General features: G+C 44.9%; 1 long non-coding RNA gene across 4 annotated transcripts in view; it reads left to right on the top strand.

The window, feature by feature from the left end:
* Positions 1-237: 237 nt before the first annotated feature.
* The window catches only part of LOC138753487 (uncharacterized), a 49,831-nt gene continuing 33,214 nt past the window's right edge, over positions 238-16,854 (top strand). For all 4 annotated transcript variants that reach the window (XR_011351198.1, XR_011351199.1, XR_011351197.1 and 1 more), the window contains exon 1: positions 238-337. This is a non-coding gene — a long non-coding RNA (uncharacterized lncRNA). The remainder of the gene's footprint in view (positions 338-16,854) is intronic.

The following is a 16,854-nucleotide window of genomic DNA, read 5'->3' on the forward strand; positions in this document are numbered from 1 at the left end:
TTATATTAAAGAATGCCTCTTTAGCTTTTCCTCCATTCCATCTGTAACATTCAAACTGAATTGCAAACAGCAAGATTGCATCATTCTTTATAAAGTGCAGAGTCCTTTACTGCCAATTTTAGCCCAGCCCTTGGTGTTTATCTCAAGTGGCATAATGCCAATCTTTGGCATCTTTTTTCCAATCAGCTGAGAACGACACTTAATGACGTCTTGGTTTAATAGTATTTTGCAATTGCTGCGGATGAAGGACGAAGTTGGAAGTCGAGTGAAAGTCTTCGATTCTGGCCCATCTTTACAGGGAAAATAAACTGATCAGGCTGTGCATTATGAATGACAGGTAGGACTAAATGGAACAATATAACTTTAAACTTGGGTTTGTTTTGGCTGTTAACACCAATAGGGAGATAATCTTCTGACAAGACTCAGTCAGACCAATGTCCACAAATTTGATTTAACTTTTCCTGAACGAGAATCAAAAAACACAAACGCTCTATAAATTGTTGACCCCGGAAGCGTAATTAATTATACAAATTTTTGTAGATTTGTTGAACTGCAGTTACTGCTCTGAGATTCTGCAAGAAACACACTGCCACTCTATATCGAGGATATTAATTTGAGTGTAGCATATATTTCCAGAGCCCTTGTGAAAAGATCAAGAATCTCATCCTGTTGTGTTTTCTTTCAAGTAGCAGAATAATTCCAGTGCCATTGTTTGAGATGTTCCTGAAAATACCTCTCTATAGATGCATTTAACGTGGCTATTGTCATTGTTTAAACTAATATGAAAAATAACAATTTAATCTTCTTATTTACAGTTTTATTTAGGATTCCACTTTATTCACGGAGAACAGTGGGAAAGTAGAAGCAGAATTGCTGATTACACTAAATGTTAAAGCATTAACGATAACATAAGAGTGCTGTGTTTATTTTAAGTGCCTGATTGTTTCCATGTTCTCTTTCTCAACCTGAACTTTAACCTGCAAACTCTATCTCATCTGACGAACCATAACTCACAAAATGCCTACGTTGTTATCAACTTTCAGAGGATTTCCCTGTCTGGGAATACTTTGCAAATCTTCAGCTTCACCTTAAATTCCTCCATGACCTCATTCTGCCCTGTTTGAGTCTTGAGTCAATTTGCAGATGCCCATGCACTCAGTTACTAATCTCATTGATATGCGATTATTGCTTCAGAAATTGTGTCTTGTACTTGGACTTAACTACCAATGTTTGACCGCTTTAAAAATAATTAGCCTCTAGGATTTCTTAGACATTTGATCTCACCCATCTGAAATTTCAGTTGGCCATGCCTTTCTCATCTTTAATGCAGCTTTGAGTAAACACAGAAGGCTTAACTGTTAAAAATGTCTTTCTTATTGATTGACCAATATAGTCCTCAATCTATGAAAATAGTTTACTTCAATGTCTGTATATATTCTTTTCCATCTTCCCCTCCACGCTCCAAAACATTGTTTCTTTGGCTATGACAGAGGTTCTCAACCTTTTCTTTCCACTCACAACCTATGCCAGAGGTGCTCTGTGGTTAGTAAGGGATTACATAAGTTGGTATGAGACTGGAAAAAGAAAGGTTGATAATCACTGGACTAGAGAATAAAAAATGTAAAGGCAATGATCCAGACAGAGAGTGTACTAATATATGTTGCCAGCAAGTAAAATTAGAGAAAATCTTTTAACAGCTTAGTAAGAGCTTGGCATATTGCTCATTTCATTTGGTAATGATAAATAAACTAGTGTGGTGGCATGCCACTAGGCAGGCAAACCGGCCCCGCTTGTAATCCACACGGCGGAGCAGCCGGCCAAAATGGCGCCGTCGGGGGGGGATGGTTCCCCTTCTTCTCAGCACCGAGCTCAGAGGCCCACGCTGGGGGACCACGTGATGCCCGAGTGACGTCGGCGCCCCCCAGCGCGGTTCTCAGCCAGATTCGGGCTGGGAGTACAAGTCCAGCCCGGCAGCCAGCAATAAACCAGTTTTTTTTCTGCTCACTGAGCTCAACCCATCTGGTTGTGTGTTCCTTCAGTAGCAGTGTAGCTGCCGCTAAAATTAGTGACCCCGACTGGTTCAAATGTCTTTGAACCCAACATGAGCGAACATGGGATCAGTGCTATAGCGACTTTTGGGTTCAGGAGCCGGAGACCTGGTTCGGTCACGCGGAAGCTCAGTTTAATCTCCGCCAGATTTCGTCCAACACGACCAAATTCTACCATGTGGTTGCCACACTGGACCAGGCCATCACCAAATGTGTGCTGAACCTCGTTCAGCAGCCGCCCGCCGAAGACAAATATGGGACCATCAAGCGAGTGCTCACCGGATCCCTCAGACTATCCAGGCATCAGCATCCTGCTCAGATGCTGCACCTTGACGCCTTGGGGGACAGGTCCCTGGTGGAGCTGATGGACGAGATGCTCGCGCTCATGGGTGATCACAGCAACTGCCCACTCTTTGAGCGAATTTTCCTCGACCATCTGCCTGACGATATCCGGCCGTTACTGGCCCAAGAGAGCTTTACCGACCTGAGGAAGGTTGCTCAGAAGGCCCAAGTGCTATGGCTCAAGTGATTCCAGGAGGGCTCAGTGGTACAGCAGGTCACGAGGCACGGGCATGACCATGCCAAGCCTGCCCCTAGCGCCGCGGTAGAACACCTGGCCCCTACAGGTCCCACCAAGAGCATAACCAGGGGGCACAGCATCCACTCCGGGCCTCTGCTGCTACCACCAGCAATGGGGATCCAAGGCTCGGAACTATCATCAGCCCTGCTTGTTCCATGGAAACGAGCAGGCCAGCTGCTGTTAATGGTTGCGGCAGCTGGCCAAGGACACAGCCTCCTCTACCTGTGGGACTCAGTCAGTGGCCGGTGCTTCCTTGTCAATACTGGGGCCCAGATCAGCGTCATCCCAGCAACGGCCATCCAGTCCAGGAACCAACCTCGTGGACCTCCCCTCCGTGTGGTCAACACAACAGAGATCTGGACATATGGGAAGAAAGCGGTCCACTTCCAGATCAGCCGCCAAAAATTCTTGTGGAGGTTCACTGTCTCGTCCCTTCCAACCGCCATCCTGGATGCAGACTTCCTCATCGCCCATGGCCTCCTGGTGGACATTTGAGGTAGGTGCCTTTCCAGGCCATTCGCCTCGACGCCTCCCGCATAGAGTAGCCGCAGATGGTCACGATTAGCAAAGCCAGAGATGAGTTCCGGCGAATCCTGAATGAGTTCCCGGCCCTCCTCGGGCCACAGTTCTCCGCTGCCTCACCATGCCACGGGGTGTTCCATCACATTCCCAGGGTCCACTGGTTCACGCCAAGGCATGCCAGCTCCTACCTGACAAGCTCCAGGTTGCAAAGGAAGAGTTTTTGCATCTGCTGGAGCTGGGGATCATTTGGTGCTCCGACAGCCCGTGGACCTTGCTGCTCCACCTGGTCCCAAAAGCCTCCGGTAGCTGGTGCCCCTGCAGAGACTATCAACAGCTCAATGAGGTGACAATTCCTGACCATTACCCCTTCCCTCACATCCAGGACTTTACAGCCAACCTGCATGGTGCGAGGGTTTTCTCCAAGGTTGACCTGGTGCGCGGGTATCACCAAATCCCGGTGCACCTTGAGAACATACCCAAGACGGCCATCATCACCCCCTTCGGCTTGTTTGAATTCCTTCGCATTCCGTTTGGGCTAAAGAACGCCACTCAGACCCTCCAGTGCCTCATGGACTCAATGGGCAGGGACCTGGATTTCATCTTCATTTACTTGGATGACATCCTCATTCCCAGCAGGGATCGGGCATTACGCAAGGCCCACCTGTGTGCCCTCTTCTCCCAGCTGGCCGATTTCGGCCTTACCATCAACCCAGCCAAGTGGCAGTTTGGGAAAGAGTCATTGCAGTTCCTGGGCCATACCATCACGGCCGAAGGAGCCAAGCCCACCGCTACAAAGGTAACGCCGCTATCAAGGCGTTCCCATGCCTGGACAACCTCAAGGGGCTGCAGGAGTTCGTGGGTATGGTCACCTTATATAACCGATTCATCTCAGGAGCTGTGCACATCATGCAGCTGCTATTCACCCTCATCACAGCCAAGCACAAAACGCTCACGGACCCCAGAGGCCTGCAGTGCATTCGAGGCCACCAAGGACGCCCTCCCGGGCTACCATGCTTGCCCACCCGCACACCGACCTGCATATGGCGCTCTCCGTCGATGCCTCTGCCACAGTCATTGGCGGCGCCCTGGAGCAGCAGGTGAATGGACAATAGGAGCTGCTGGCATTCTTCAGCCAGCTTCTACACCCACCAGAGCACAACTATAGCACCTTTGACCATGAGGTACTGGGCATGTACCGGGCGGTGCGGCATTTCCTCTATTTCTTGGAGGGGAGGACTTTTACCATTTTCACTGACCATAAACCCTTCACTCAGGTGCTCACGATGGCAAAGGATCCCTGGTCAGCCTGTCAGCAGCGTCACCTCTCCTTCGTGTCGGAGTTTACCACCAACGTCCGATACAAGGTGGGGAAGGACAACATGGTCACCGATGCACTCTCACGACCGGCCATCTGCACGCTGACATCCGGCCTCGACTGACCAGCTTTCACGGGACCAGAAGTCTGATGAGGAGACGGGAGCCATCATGGCCCTGCGGTTCCGGGACCTCCCAACTCCTGGCGGCGAAGGGATCATCCTAGGAATATAGGAACATAGGAAGTAGGAACAGGAGTAGGCCAAAAATGGCCCATTGAGCCTGCTCCGACATTCAATATGATTATGGCTGATCTAATTTATGACCTAACTCCACCTACCTGCCTTCTCCCCTTATCCCCTAATTCCTCTATCGTGTAAAAATTTATCTAACCGAATTTTAAATATGTTTAATGAGGCAGCCTCAACCACTTCCCTGGTTAGACAATTCCAAACATTCACTACTCTCTGGGAAAAACTATTTTTCCTCATCTCTGTCCTAAATCTACTCCCCCGAATCTTGAGACTATGTCCTCTCGTTTTAGTTTCTCCAGCCTGCTCAAAAAACCTTCCTACATCTATCCTATCCATACACTTTATAATCCTATATGTTTCTATAAGATCTCCTCTCATTCTTCTGAACTCAAGTGAATACAATCCTAGACGATTTAATCTTTCATCATAAGTCAACCCCTTCATCCCAGGGATCAACCTAGTAAACCTCCTCTGGACCGTCTCCAAAGCCAGTACATCCTTCCTCAAATATGGAGACCAGAACTGGACACAGTACTCCAGGTGCGGTCTCACCAGTACCTTATACAGTTGCAACATTACCTCCCTACTCCTGAATTCAATTCCTCTAACGATGAAGGCCAACATTCCATTTGCCTTCTTAATAACCTGCTGCACCTGCAACCTAACTTTTTGTGATTCATGCACAAGCACTCACAAGTCCCTCTGCACAACAGCATGCTGTAGTTTTTCACCCTTTAAATAATATTCAGCTCTTTTATTTTTCTTGCCAAAGTGGATAACCTCACACTTACTAACATTGTACTCCATCTGCCAGACCTTTGCCCACTCATCCAGCTTAACTATATCCCTCTGCAGACCATCCACATCCTCATTACAATTTGCTCTTCCACTCAATTTGGTGTCATCTGCAAACTTGGCTACACCACATTTTGTCCCCTCCTCCAAGTCATCAATGTAAATGATGAACAGTTGTGGGTCTAACACTGACCCCTGCGGCACCCCACTTACCACTCTCTGCCAACCTGAAAAACTCCCATTTATCCCGACTCTCTGCCTCCTGTCAGACAACCAATTTTCAATCCAGGCCAATATACTTTCCCGCACTCCACTTTCCTGTAACTTACTGATAAGTCTCTTGTGTGGCACCTTATCAAACACTTTCTGGAAATCCAAATATACAACATCAACCTGTTCCCCTCTATCCACCGCACCCATTATATCCTCAAAGAATCCTAACAAGTTTGTCAAACAAGATCTTCACTTTCTAAAAACATGCTGCGTCTGCCTGATTGGACCCTTACGTTCCAAAAGTTTCATTATTTCATCTTTAATGACGGCTTCAACCATTTTTCCAACTACATATGTCAAGCTAATTGGCCAATAATTTCCAGTCTTCTGCCTCCATCCCTTCTTAAAAAGTGGCGTGACATTTGCTGTCTTCCAATCTTCCGGGACCTGCCCAGAATCCAAGGAATTTTGGTATATGACCACCAATGCATCAACTATAACCTCTGCCATTTCCTTCAGAACCCTTGGATGCACATCATCAAGACTAGGTAATTTCTCTGGCTTTAGTCCCATTAGTTTCTCCATCACTACTTCCTTTGTAACAACTATTTTATCAAGGCCCTCCCCAACATTCGCATCCTTAACTCCGCACTTGGGCATGCTGGACGAGTCTTCCACCGTGAAGACTGACACAAAATATTTGTTCAATGCCTCGGTCATTTCCTCATTATTTGCCTCCAGTTTTTCTTTCTCATCCTCCAAGGGTCCTATGTTAACTCTGGCTACCCTCTTCTGTTTTATATATTTATAAAATTTTTTGCTTTCTGTTTTTGTATTTTGTGCCAATTTATTTTCATAATCCTTTTTCCCATTTCTTATTACCCGCTTTGTAACTGCTTGTTGTCTCTTAAAGTTATCCCAATTTTCCAGTTTCACACTGCTCTTTGCAGCTTTGTACACCTGCGCCTTCAATTTTATACTCTCCTTTATTTCCTTTGTTAACCATGGTTGATTTTTCCCTCCCTTGCTGCCCTTTTTCCTGACCGGAATATATTTTTGTTGAGCATTACAAAATCTTCCACTGTTCCTCAACTGTTTCATCAATTAGCCTGTGCTCCCAGTCCACTCTGCCCAATTCCTCCCTCATCCTATGGTAGTCACCCCTGCTTAAGCATAATATATTAGTTTTAGATCTAACTATTTCCCCTTCCATCTGAATGAGAAATTTAATCATATTATGATCGCTATTTCCCAGATGGTCTCTGACTATTACATCATTTACTCTACCTCTCTCATTGCACAACACTAGATCCAGGAGAGCATTTTCTCTTGTTGGTTCCTTAACATGCTGCTCAAGAAAGTTATCGTGGATGCATTCTATGAAGTCCTCTGCCAGACTCCCACGACCAACTTGATTTTCCCAATCGATGTGGAAGTTAAAGTCCCCCATGACTACTGCCATATCCTCACTTACCTCTCTATTTACTTCCTGTGCCACTAAACTAACACCCATCAATGATTTTTTCCCTTTGTTATTCTTTATCTCTACCCAAATGGACTCAACATTATGCTTTTTAGATCTTATATCATCCCTCACTACTGCCTGGAGCTCATCTTTGATTAAGAGTGCAATTCCACCTCCCTTACCATCCTGTCTATCTCTTTGCACCACCTGATACCCTTGAAAGTTTAATTCCCATGTTTCCATGATGGCTACCAAATCATAGGCATGGGTACCTATTTGCGCCTCCAGTTCATTAACCTTATTTCTAATACTGTGGGCTCTTTGTCCTTTTAATATCTAGTGACTTCTGTAACCTTTTCTTTTGATTTTTCTGCCCACTATTTTTCTTTGTAATTTTCTTAACACTATCATTGACCCGAAAACTCACTGCACCATCTGATTTTTTACTTTCTCCTCCCAACATTACTTTTGCTATTTTACTTTTCCTGACCATTACTTTATTTTCCCTACCCTTTTCCCTATCACTCTGGTTCCCATACCCCTGCCAAATTAGTTTAAACCTTGCTCCACTGCTGTACCAAACATACTTGCCAAAATGTTGACACCTTTTGGATTTAGGTGCAACCCGTCCCTCTTGTAAAAATCATGCCTTCCCCAAAAGAGATCCCAATGATCCAAGAAGCCAAATCCTTGCCTTGTACACCAGCATCTCAGCCACACGTTCATTTTCCTTAACCTTACATTCTTTTCATTACTTGCATTTGGAACAGGTAGTAAACCCGAGATCACCACCCTAGCATTCCTGTCTTTCAGCTTTGTCCCAGCTCACTGTAATCCCTTTTCATTACGTCCTCCCTTTTCTTGTCAATGTCGTTTGTACCCACATGTACCCTCTCCTCTCAGAATATTTTGGACCCGATTTGTGATATCTCATACCCTTGCACCAGGGAGGCAGCACACCATGCGGGTATACTTAACTGGCTCACAGAACCTCCTGTCTGTACCCCTGACAATGGAGTCCCCAATAACTACTGCATTTCTCCTTTTCCTTTTCTTTTGCACCACTCTGCCAGGCTCATTGCCATTGACCTGGTGCCGTGGCCACCTTCTGACCGGTCATCTCCCTCAACAGAATCCAACACAACATAACTGTTGCTGAGTGGGATAGTCACTGGTGTGCTCTCCGTTTTTCTCGCTTTTTTCTTACCCCCCTGACGGTTTCCCACTGACCTGACATGGGTTCTGGAGTATTTATCGCCCTGAAAGTTGAGTCGATTAATTCCTCACTCTCCCTTACAAACCGCAGGTCATCAATCTGCAACTCCATATCCCTAATTTGCTCCCTTAGTAACTGCATCTCAGTACACCTGGTGCAGATGTGGCCATTTGGGAGGGTGGAGGTCGCCCATTGTTCCCACATCTGACACCCAGTACATAGCACTAACCCTATTGGCATGACTCTGAATACGAAGGCAAATAACTCAGCTTACCTTTTTTCCTTGCCTGCTTTCGCCGAAGCCTGATAAGCCAAAGCCAGGAAATCTCAATCCTTCACTGCTCCACTCACTCACTGAGCCTGTGTGATGTCTCCAGGGGCACCCCGCGGCCAGTGGTTCCCCAGCAAGTCTTCCATCACATCCATGTCCTTTCGCACCCGTCCATCAGATCGATGGTCCGTATGGTGCCAGAGCGGTTCGTCTGGCATGGGCTGCAGAAGCAGATCGCGGGCTGGGCCAGAACATGCACCCATTGCCAGATGTCTAAGGTGCACAGGCACACCAGGGCACCCACGCAAGAGTTCGAGCAGATCCAGGAACAGTTCAGCCACATTCACGTGAACATAGTTGGGCCCTTACCAGTTACCTGAGGCAACCATTACCTGTTCACGGTGGTAGAGCACACCACTCGTTGGCCCGAGGCGATCCCAATGCCAGACGCCTCCACGGACTCCTGTTCACGAGCACTGTTGCACGGTTGGGTCACTCGGTTCGGCGTTCCAAATCACCTCACCAGTTCACCTCTGTGTTCTGGGCACTACTCGCCAACAGGTTGGGAATAGAGCTACACCGCACCACGGCCTATCACCTGCAGGCCAATGGGCTGGTCGAGCGTCTGCACTGCTACCTTAAGTCGGCACTTATGTCCCGACTCACCAGTTCCAACTGGGTGGACGAACTGCCTTGGGTGCTCCTGGGCATCCACTCCAAGCCCAAGGAGGATCTGCAGGCATCATCAGCTGGAGCTAGTCTATGCCACACTACTGGCACTGGCCGTTGAGTTCATCAACGCGCCTCACAACCCCCAGCGGTCGCCGCATAAGCTACTTCCCCACCTCTGAGCCCACTTGAACTCCTTCGCACCCCCACTGCCGCCCAGACACAGCACAAGGCCATCTTATATGCCCAGCGAGCTGCACTCTGCAGAGTACATTTTTATTTGGTGGGGCCCGCCTGCGGCACCTCTGTAGAGACCTTACGAGAGGCCATACAGGGTTGTCCAGTGTTCAGGGTCTACATTCACACTGGACATCGGCGGCAGGCGGGAGCTATTTACTGTGGACAGGCTGAAGTCAACTCACCTCAACCCCACCGAACCAGTGATTGTGACCCAGGCCAAGAAGCGAGGCCACCCAGCTAAAAAGGACATTGGCGCCAGTTCTGGGGGGGGGGGGGGGCGAGAAACTGTGTGGCGGCATGCCACTAGGCAGGCGAACCGGCCCCGCTTGTAATCCACGCGGCGGGACAGCCGGCCAAAATGGTGCCGTCAGGTGGGGGGGGGGGGTTTCCTCTTCTTCTCAGCACTGAGCTCAGAAGCCCGCGCTGGGGGAGCACGTGACACCCGAATAATGTCGCACCCCCCCATTGCGGATCTCAGCCAGGTCCAGTCTGGGAGTATGTCCAGCCCGGCAGCCAGCAATAAGCCAGTTTTTTTCTGCTCACTGAGCTCAACCCGTCTGGTTGTTGTTCTTTCAGTAGCAGTGTAGCTGCCGCTACACTAGAACATTTCTCATCTTAAAGTCAAATTAACCAATTTCAGTCAGACCATAAATGAGAGGCCTGGCTTTATTCACTGAGCAGGATGCTATCAGTCTTGTTGGAAAGGTGCAATTGGTATTCACTTCAAATGGGCTCTTGTTGGTTGTGAAGTTTACTTATTGGCGTTGCACAAATTTGTATTCTTTATTAAGTTGAGTTTATTACATTAACTTTCGTATGTGTGCAAAGCTAAGGAGGCTGCATTTGGAAGTGACACGCTCTGCTCTTATGAGGGAAGGGTTATGGAGAAAAATGACTGAATAAAAAGAAATGTGTAAAAGGATTAAATCAAAGTTGAAGATTTTTTTTTATTACCATTGCTTAATTGTGTACATTTTGTATTCCAGAAACGATAATAAAATTGTCTTAATACTATTCAGAAGTGAAATATATTTTATAGAATGCAATCAGTGTTTGTGTGGTAAAGTACCAAAGGCCAAGTGTAGAAAAGAATGTTATCAGTTTCTAAATGATTTATATAGCAACATTATGTTAAATTTTGCTAGCTTAAATATGCAACAAAGTTGAAGAAAATCAGGATGCTATCTTGATCTCGGAATAAACGTGAGCTGTTAAAATGGATTGTGTGCAAAATGTTGACAAGCAAAAGCAAATAAAGAAAACTTATCCAACATATATAACTCATTAGTCTGGAATGTATGATACTTGAGAATTTTTAAAAATAGTTTCTGTCCCCAAGTCAAAATGTTGTCACTGAAGCTTCAGTTCAATCTAAGATTAGAGCACACAATCTGTTACAATGCTGGCTTGTTGATATGTTCAGTTAAATATAAAAGATTCTAATGGCAGGAAACCGTAAGCAGGTTACCCTCTCATTCCAAGAAACATAAAAGCTGTTGGAATCTTGAACAAACAAAGAATTGCTGGAGGAACTCAACAGGTCAGACAGCAAGATAATAATAATGAAACTATTGTCACAGACATTTTATAATGTACATAGGCATCAAAATTCACATATGCTGCAGCTGAACAGGAAATTTGCAACAAAAATAGCAATAATAATGTACTTAATTGAATTAAGAAGGGAATAAATAAAGGCTGCTGCAAAGAAACTGCTCTTGAAGCTAGAGGTGCTGGTCTTCATCTTCTGTACCATCCACCCGAAGGGAGCAGTGAGAAGAGGTTGTGACCAGGGTGATGGGGGCCTTTATGATGTCGGCTGCCTTCTTTAGGCAGTGACTCACTTCAATGCATTCTGTGGATGGGAGATCTGGATGGACCTGGCTACATCTCTTACCTTCTGGCACCTTCTGTATTCCTGGGCACTTGAAGTACCAAACCAGGCTGTGATCCAAGCAGTTAAGATACCTTCCACAGTGTTTGATAGAGTATCTGAAAACATGCCAAATCCCCTCAGGCTCTACAGAAAATAAAGGCATCGTTGTACCTTCTTGATGGTTGCCGCTAAAGGTCTTTTGTATTATTGGCTCCCAGAAAGTTGACAGTTCTGACCCTCTCCACCCCCATTCCATCCATGCAGACAGGTGCATAATCATTCAGCCTTTCCTTCCTAAAATCAATAGGCTTTTGTTCCTGTTGAGAGCACAGCTTCACTCAACCAGATTCCTGATCTCCATTCTGTATTCTCACTCACCAGTAATTCGACCAACAATAGTGATGTCGTCAGCGAACTTGTATATTGAGTTGGAGCTGACTTAGTGAGGCAGTCATGAGTGCATGGAGAGTGGAGTAAGGGACTAAGCACGCAGCCTTGGGTGGCCTCGTTGTTGATGGCATCCATGATTCTGTCTGACCTCCTGAAATTTTTGTTTACCCTGTCATTCTCCTCATATCAGAGAGACAAGAGACTGCAGATGCTGGAATTTGGAGCTAAAAGCAAACTGCTGAGAAACTTAGCAGTTCTTGAAGCAGAGTCTCATTCCGAAACATCAATAATTACTCCCCACCGACAGATGCAGTTCAATCTAAGTTCCTCCAACCATTTGGTTTTTGCTCCTTCCTTGCCAGTTTCAGTAAACGGAATTCTGAATGTATAGAATGGCTTTAACACTCATGGCAACGTTAACTCAGCAAATTTCAAATGAGAAGACTGCCTGCTTCTATAGCTATTTTTTGGTGTGGAGTTAATATCTTCTGGTGGAGAAAATCTGAGAGGAAATAGAAATCAAAACAAGCAGCCGTTAATGATATTGTTAATCATAGATTCAGAGAGCACTGGAGGATGTTGTACTATTGAATCTATTAACAACACTACAGGTTTTGCACGCCAACCCCTCCCCCTCCTCTCACCAAAAAAATCCTTAATTTTAAAGTTTGTAACCAATCTTACATTCTTCTCTGCTCCAGCAGAAATTGCGCTACTTTGTAATTTAAAATAATCAGCTCTTCGTTATTAAAATTTCAAAGCCAGAACAAATGACCACATCAGTTTTTCAGGAAATCCGGAATGTGAATGAAGTACAATATCCTGCTTTTCACAAAGTGCTTGTTACTAATGCTAACTCAAATTCTGAAATCAACCAACTTAAGCACATTCAAATTCAGTGACAAGTTTACTAATTTCACAGCTTGAAATCATAGAAGATTATGGTATAGGGGACGATTCAGCCCAGATATTCTGTGCTAGGGCTTGTGCTTATCCCACTGCCCTGCTGTGTGTTTGGAATCCTGTCGGTTCATTATTCTCTTCCCACTCTAGTCCTCTGGAAAATTCTTACAGAGAATCTGCTTCCATCCCTTTACAGAAGCTTTGTTCCTTTTCAAAAGTGTATTAATCTTGTTTCCAGTATGTTTCCAAATATTGGCCACAATATTCAAGAGAAGGCCTAAGTAATGTTTGTGATAGAGTTATAATGTATGATCTGTTTCTTTTATATTCTTTGTCACTTCTTATAAACTCAAATCAGACAAGTTTACTTAACCAAACCATTAGCTTATCCAACCACCTTCAAGGATTTACAGTCCATCTAAGTACAGCAGGATTTCTCTTCTCAGCTACACTTTACTATAAATGGTTTGATTCTATGTACAGCCTGGAGAGTCTGAGTTACTTATCAACCCAATGGGGAATGAATCAAACAGAATCAGACTCAGAAGGGCATTCCAAAGGTCTCTCTAGACTTCATTCAGTAATATCAATAGACCATCGCCACAACCCAGCGAGCAGATGATCACATGCCTTTGTCAATGTCATCCTTTAACAGCTGATGCGAACTACACTTCACTGATTTCCTTTTTCAAAATCAGAGATAGAAAAACATTATTTACGCTTGTACAATTCAGTTACAGATTTAGCTGGCTCATAGGGTCTTCTCATTCTCTCAGATCTTTGGAAGAAAGTTTTTTTTCTGACCAACATTTCCTGTCTATTTCCCTTGGATAAGCTCAGGATTGACTTTAATTTTTGTTGAATTTTCTGCTGCCACTTTTTTGGTACCATTTTTATGTTTTACATTGATACCTGGACTGGACTCCGTACGGCTGCAGAGAAGTGCTGGAGGTGAATCTACAGACACTTGGTGATGCTGGGGGTTGAGGAGGGGGGGGGGGGGGTAAATCTCTTCTGCTTCTCTTTCTCTAACTGTAGGGGGTGCTTCAAGCAATTTCTGCCAATGGCGAATCTCTCTGCCTTACAGTAGGAAAAAGCAATTCCGTGTAATATAACACCGTTTTATTTACAATGACAATAAATTTAATCTTGTATCTCAATCTTCAGTTTGGAAATTGTGACTGAAGCTTTGACAATTTGATATTTTTTTTTAAAGAAATTGTCTTTGTCTTCTTCTTCTTTGGTTTGGCTTCGCGGACGAAGATTTATGAAGGGGGTAAAAGTCCACGTCAGCTGCAGGCTCGTTTGTGGCTGACAAGTCCGATGCGGGACAGGCAGACACGGTTGCAGCGGCTGCAGGGGAAAATTGGTTGGTTGGGGTTGGGTTTTTCCTCCTTTGCCTTTTGTCAGTGAGGTGGGCTCTGCGGTCTTCTTCAAAGGAGGTTGCTGCCCGCCAAACTGTGAAGCGCCAAGATGCACGGTTTGAGGCGTTATCAGCCCACTGGCGGTGGTCAATGTGGCAGGCACCAAGAGATTTCTTTAGGCAGTCCTTGTACCTCTTTGGTGCACCTCTGTCACGGTGGCCAGTGGAGAGCTCGCCATATAACACGATCTTGGGAAGGCGATGGTCCTCCATTCTGGAGACGTGACCCATCCAGCGCAGCTGGATCTTCAGCAGCGTGGACTCGATGCTGTCGACCTCTGCCATCTCGAGTACTTCGACGTTAGGGATGAAAGCGCTCCAATGGATGTTGAGGATGGAGCGGAGACAACGCTGGTTGAAGCGTTCTAGGAGCCGTAGGTGATGCCGGTAGAGGACCCATGATTCGGAGCCAAACAGGAGTGTGGGTATGACAACGGCTCTGTATACGCTTATCTTTGTGAGGTTTTTCAGTTGGTTGTTTTTCCAGACTCTTTTGTGTAGTCTTCCAAAGGCGCTATTTGCCTTGGCGAGTCTTTGTCTTTGTCTAAGTGCAGCCTAAATGTCATAACATGGTCAAACATGAAAATGAATCTAATATTCAAAAAGCATGCACATTCACCTTAGCTATCACATAAGCAGTCTTTGGAAGGAAGATATGAGTAAGCGTTGATGTGACCCTTTGTTCTTTTTCCATTTCTGTATCATCCCGCTCTGTAACTGCCTGATCACATGCTGTTGTTTTGGATGACAATAATTTATTGTAGTTTTGTACTCAGTGGTCATCAATTTTGTGTATTGTTCAAATATAAACTCTGAGGCTAAAGGCAGGCAAGCTTCTGGCACTCCAATCCATCTCTCTTCCAGCGTTCTTGTCTTCCTCATCACCTTCCTTTAGAACAGTGGTTCCCAATCTTTTACTTTCCACTCACATACCACTTTAAGTATTCCCTATGCCATAAGTGTTCTGTGATTAATAAGGGATTGCTTAAGGTGGTATGTGGGTGGAAATAAAAAGTTTGAAAACGACTGTTTTAATCATTCCAAATTGATTCGTTATGTGCACAGTTTCATAACTCCAAAGGAAATGGGCCAATGACAATTTTTCTCGAGCAAAATATTTCAGTAATAATTGGGTCTAGAGCAGTGATTCACAGCCTTCCCTTCCTACTGCTTTACATAGGAACATAGGAAGTAGGAACAGGAGTAGGCCAAAAATGGCCCATCGAGCCTGCTCCGCCATTCAATACGATCATGGCTGATCTAATATATGACCTAACTCCACCTACCTCCTTTCTCCCCATATCCCCTAATTCCTCTATCATGTAAAAATTTATCTAACCAATTTTTAAATATGTTTAATGTGGTAGCCTCAACCACTTCCCTGGTTAGTCAGTTCATGATGATAATGTGTTTATTGCCATACACATACAATGTATATATGCACTGAAATTCTGACTTGTTGCATCTGAACAGGTATTTTTTAAAAAGATACAATTGCACAACTAACAAAAAAGACAGCTACAACAGTATATTTAATTTAATTTAAAAGAGGCTATGCAAAAAGAGATAATTAAATTTAACATTTTATTTACAGCATGGTGGAATCTGATTACAGTCATTTAAACCCATGCTGCTTAACTGCATCCAAATTTACCTACAGGTAATAGTCACTGTTATTTCAGCTTTTTAAAAAAAGTGACTGCAATAATATAATCTGTTGGAGCAGTCCATGAATAGTGTAACAAAGGGTTCAAGAGCCTGATAGCTTTTGGAAAGAACTGTTCTTGAACCTAGAAGTGCTGGTCTTCAGGCTTCTAGACCTTCTGTCTGAAGGGAGCAGTGAGAAGAGTTTATGACCAGGGTCTTTTTCGATGTTGGCTGCCTCCTTGAAACATCACCTTACATTGGAACAGTGGTTGAGAGGGTAGACCCTGTGATGAACCTGGCTATGTTTATTACCTTCTGGAGCCTTTGGTGTTCCTGGGCATTCAAATGATCAAACAAGGCTGTGATACAACCCAGTCAATACACTTTCCACAGGGCACAGTAGATATTTGACAGTGGATCTGACAACATGCCAAACCTCCTCAGACTCCTTAGAAAGTAGAGGCATTGGTGTGTCTTCTTCACAGTTGCCTCGATGTGCTGGAGAGGTCTCTAAATATGGACTTCCAGGTAGTTGAAGGTTCTGACTCTCCCAACCACCATCCTATAATGTGGACAGGTGCATGGTCCCTTGGCCTCTCCTTCCTCAAATTAACAATGCACTCCTTTATTTTTATGTTGCAAGCAAGATTGTTGTTCTGGCACCACCTGACCAGATTCTCGATTTCCAACCTGTATTCTGACTCTTCGTTTCTAGTTATTTGGCTAACAATGTCGGAGTCATCAGCAAATTTGTAAATTGAGTTGCAGCCTAACTTGGGTATGCAGTCATGAGTTTACAGGAAATAGACTAGGGGATTAAGCATACACCCTTGGTGTGCCCCTAGGTTAATGGTTAGTGTGGAGGAGTCCATGTCACCAATCATACTGATTAGGCAATGAAGAAGCTGAGGATCCAATTGCAGATGGGTAAACAGAGTCCCAGATTCTTTAGCTTGGTAGTAGGTTTTGCTGGTATGATGGTGTTGAATGTCAAACTGTAGTTGATGAATAACACTGCATTTAAGGCC

This window comes from Narcine bancroftii, chromosome 2 (genome assembly GCF_036971445.1).
Source record: "Narcine bancroftii isolate sNarBan1 chromosome 2, sNarBan1.hap1, whole genome shotgun sequence".
NCBI lineage: Eukaryota > Metazoa > Chordata > Chondrichthyes > Torpediniformes > Narcinidae > Narcine > Narcine bancroftii.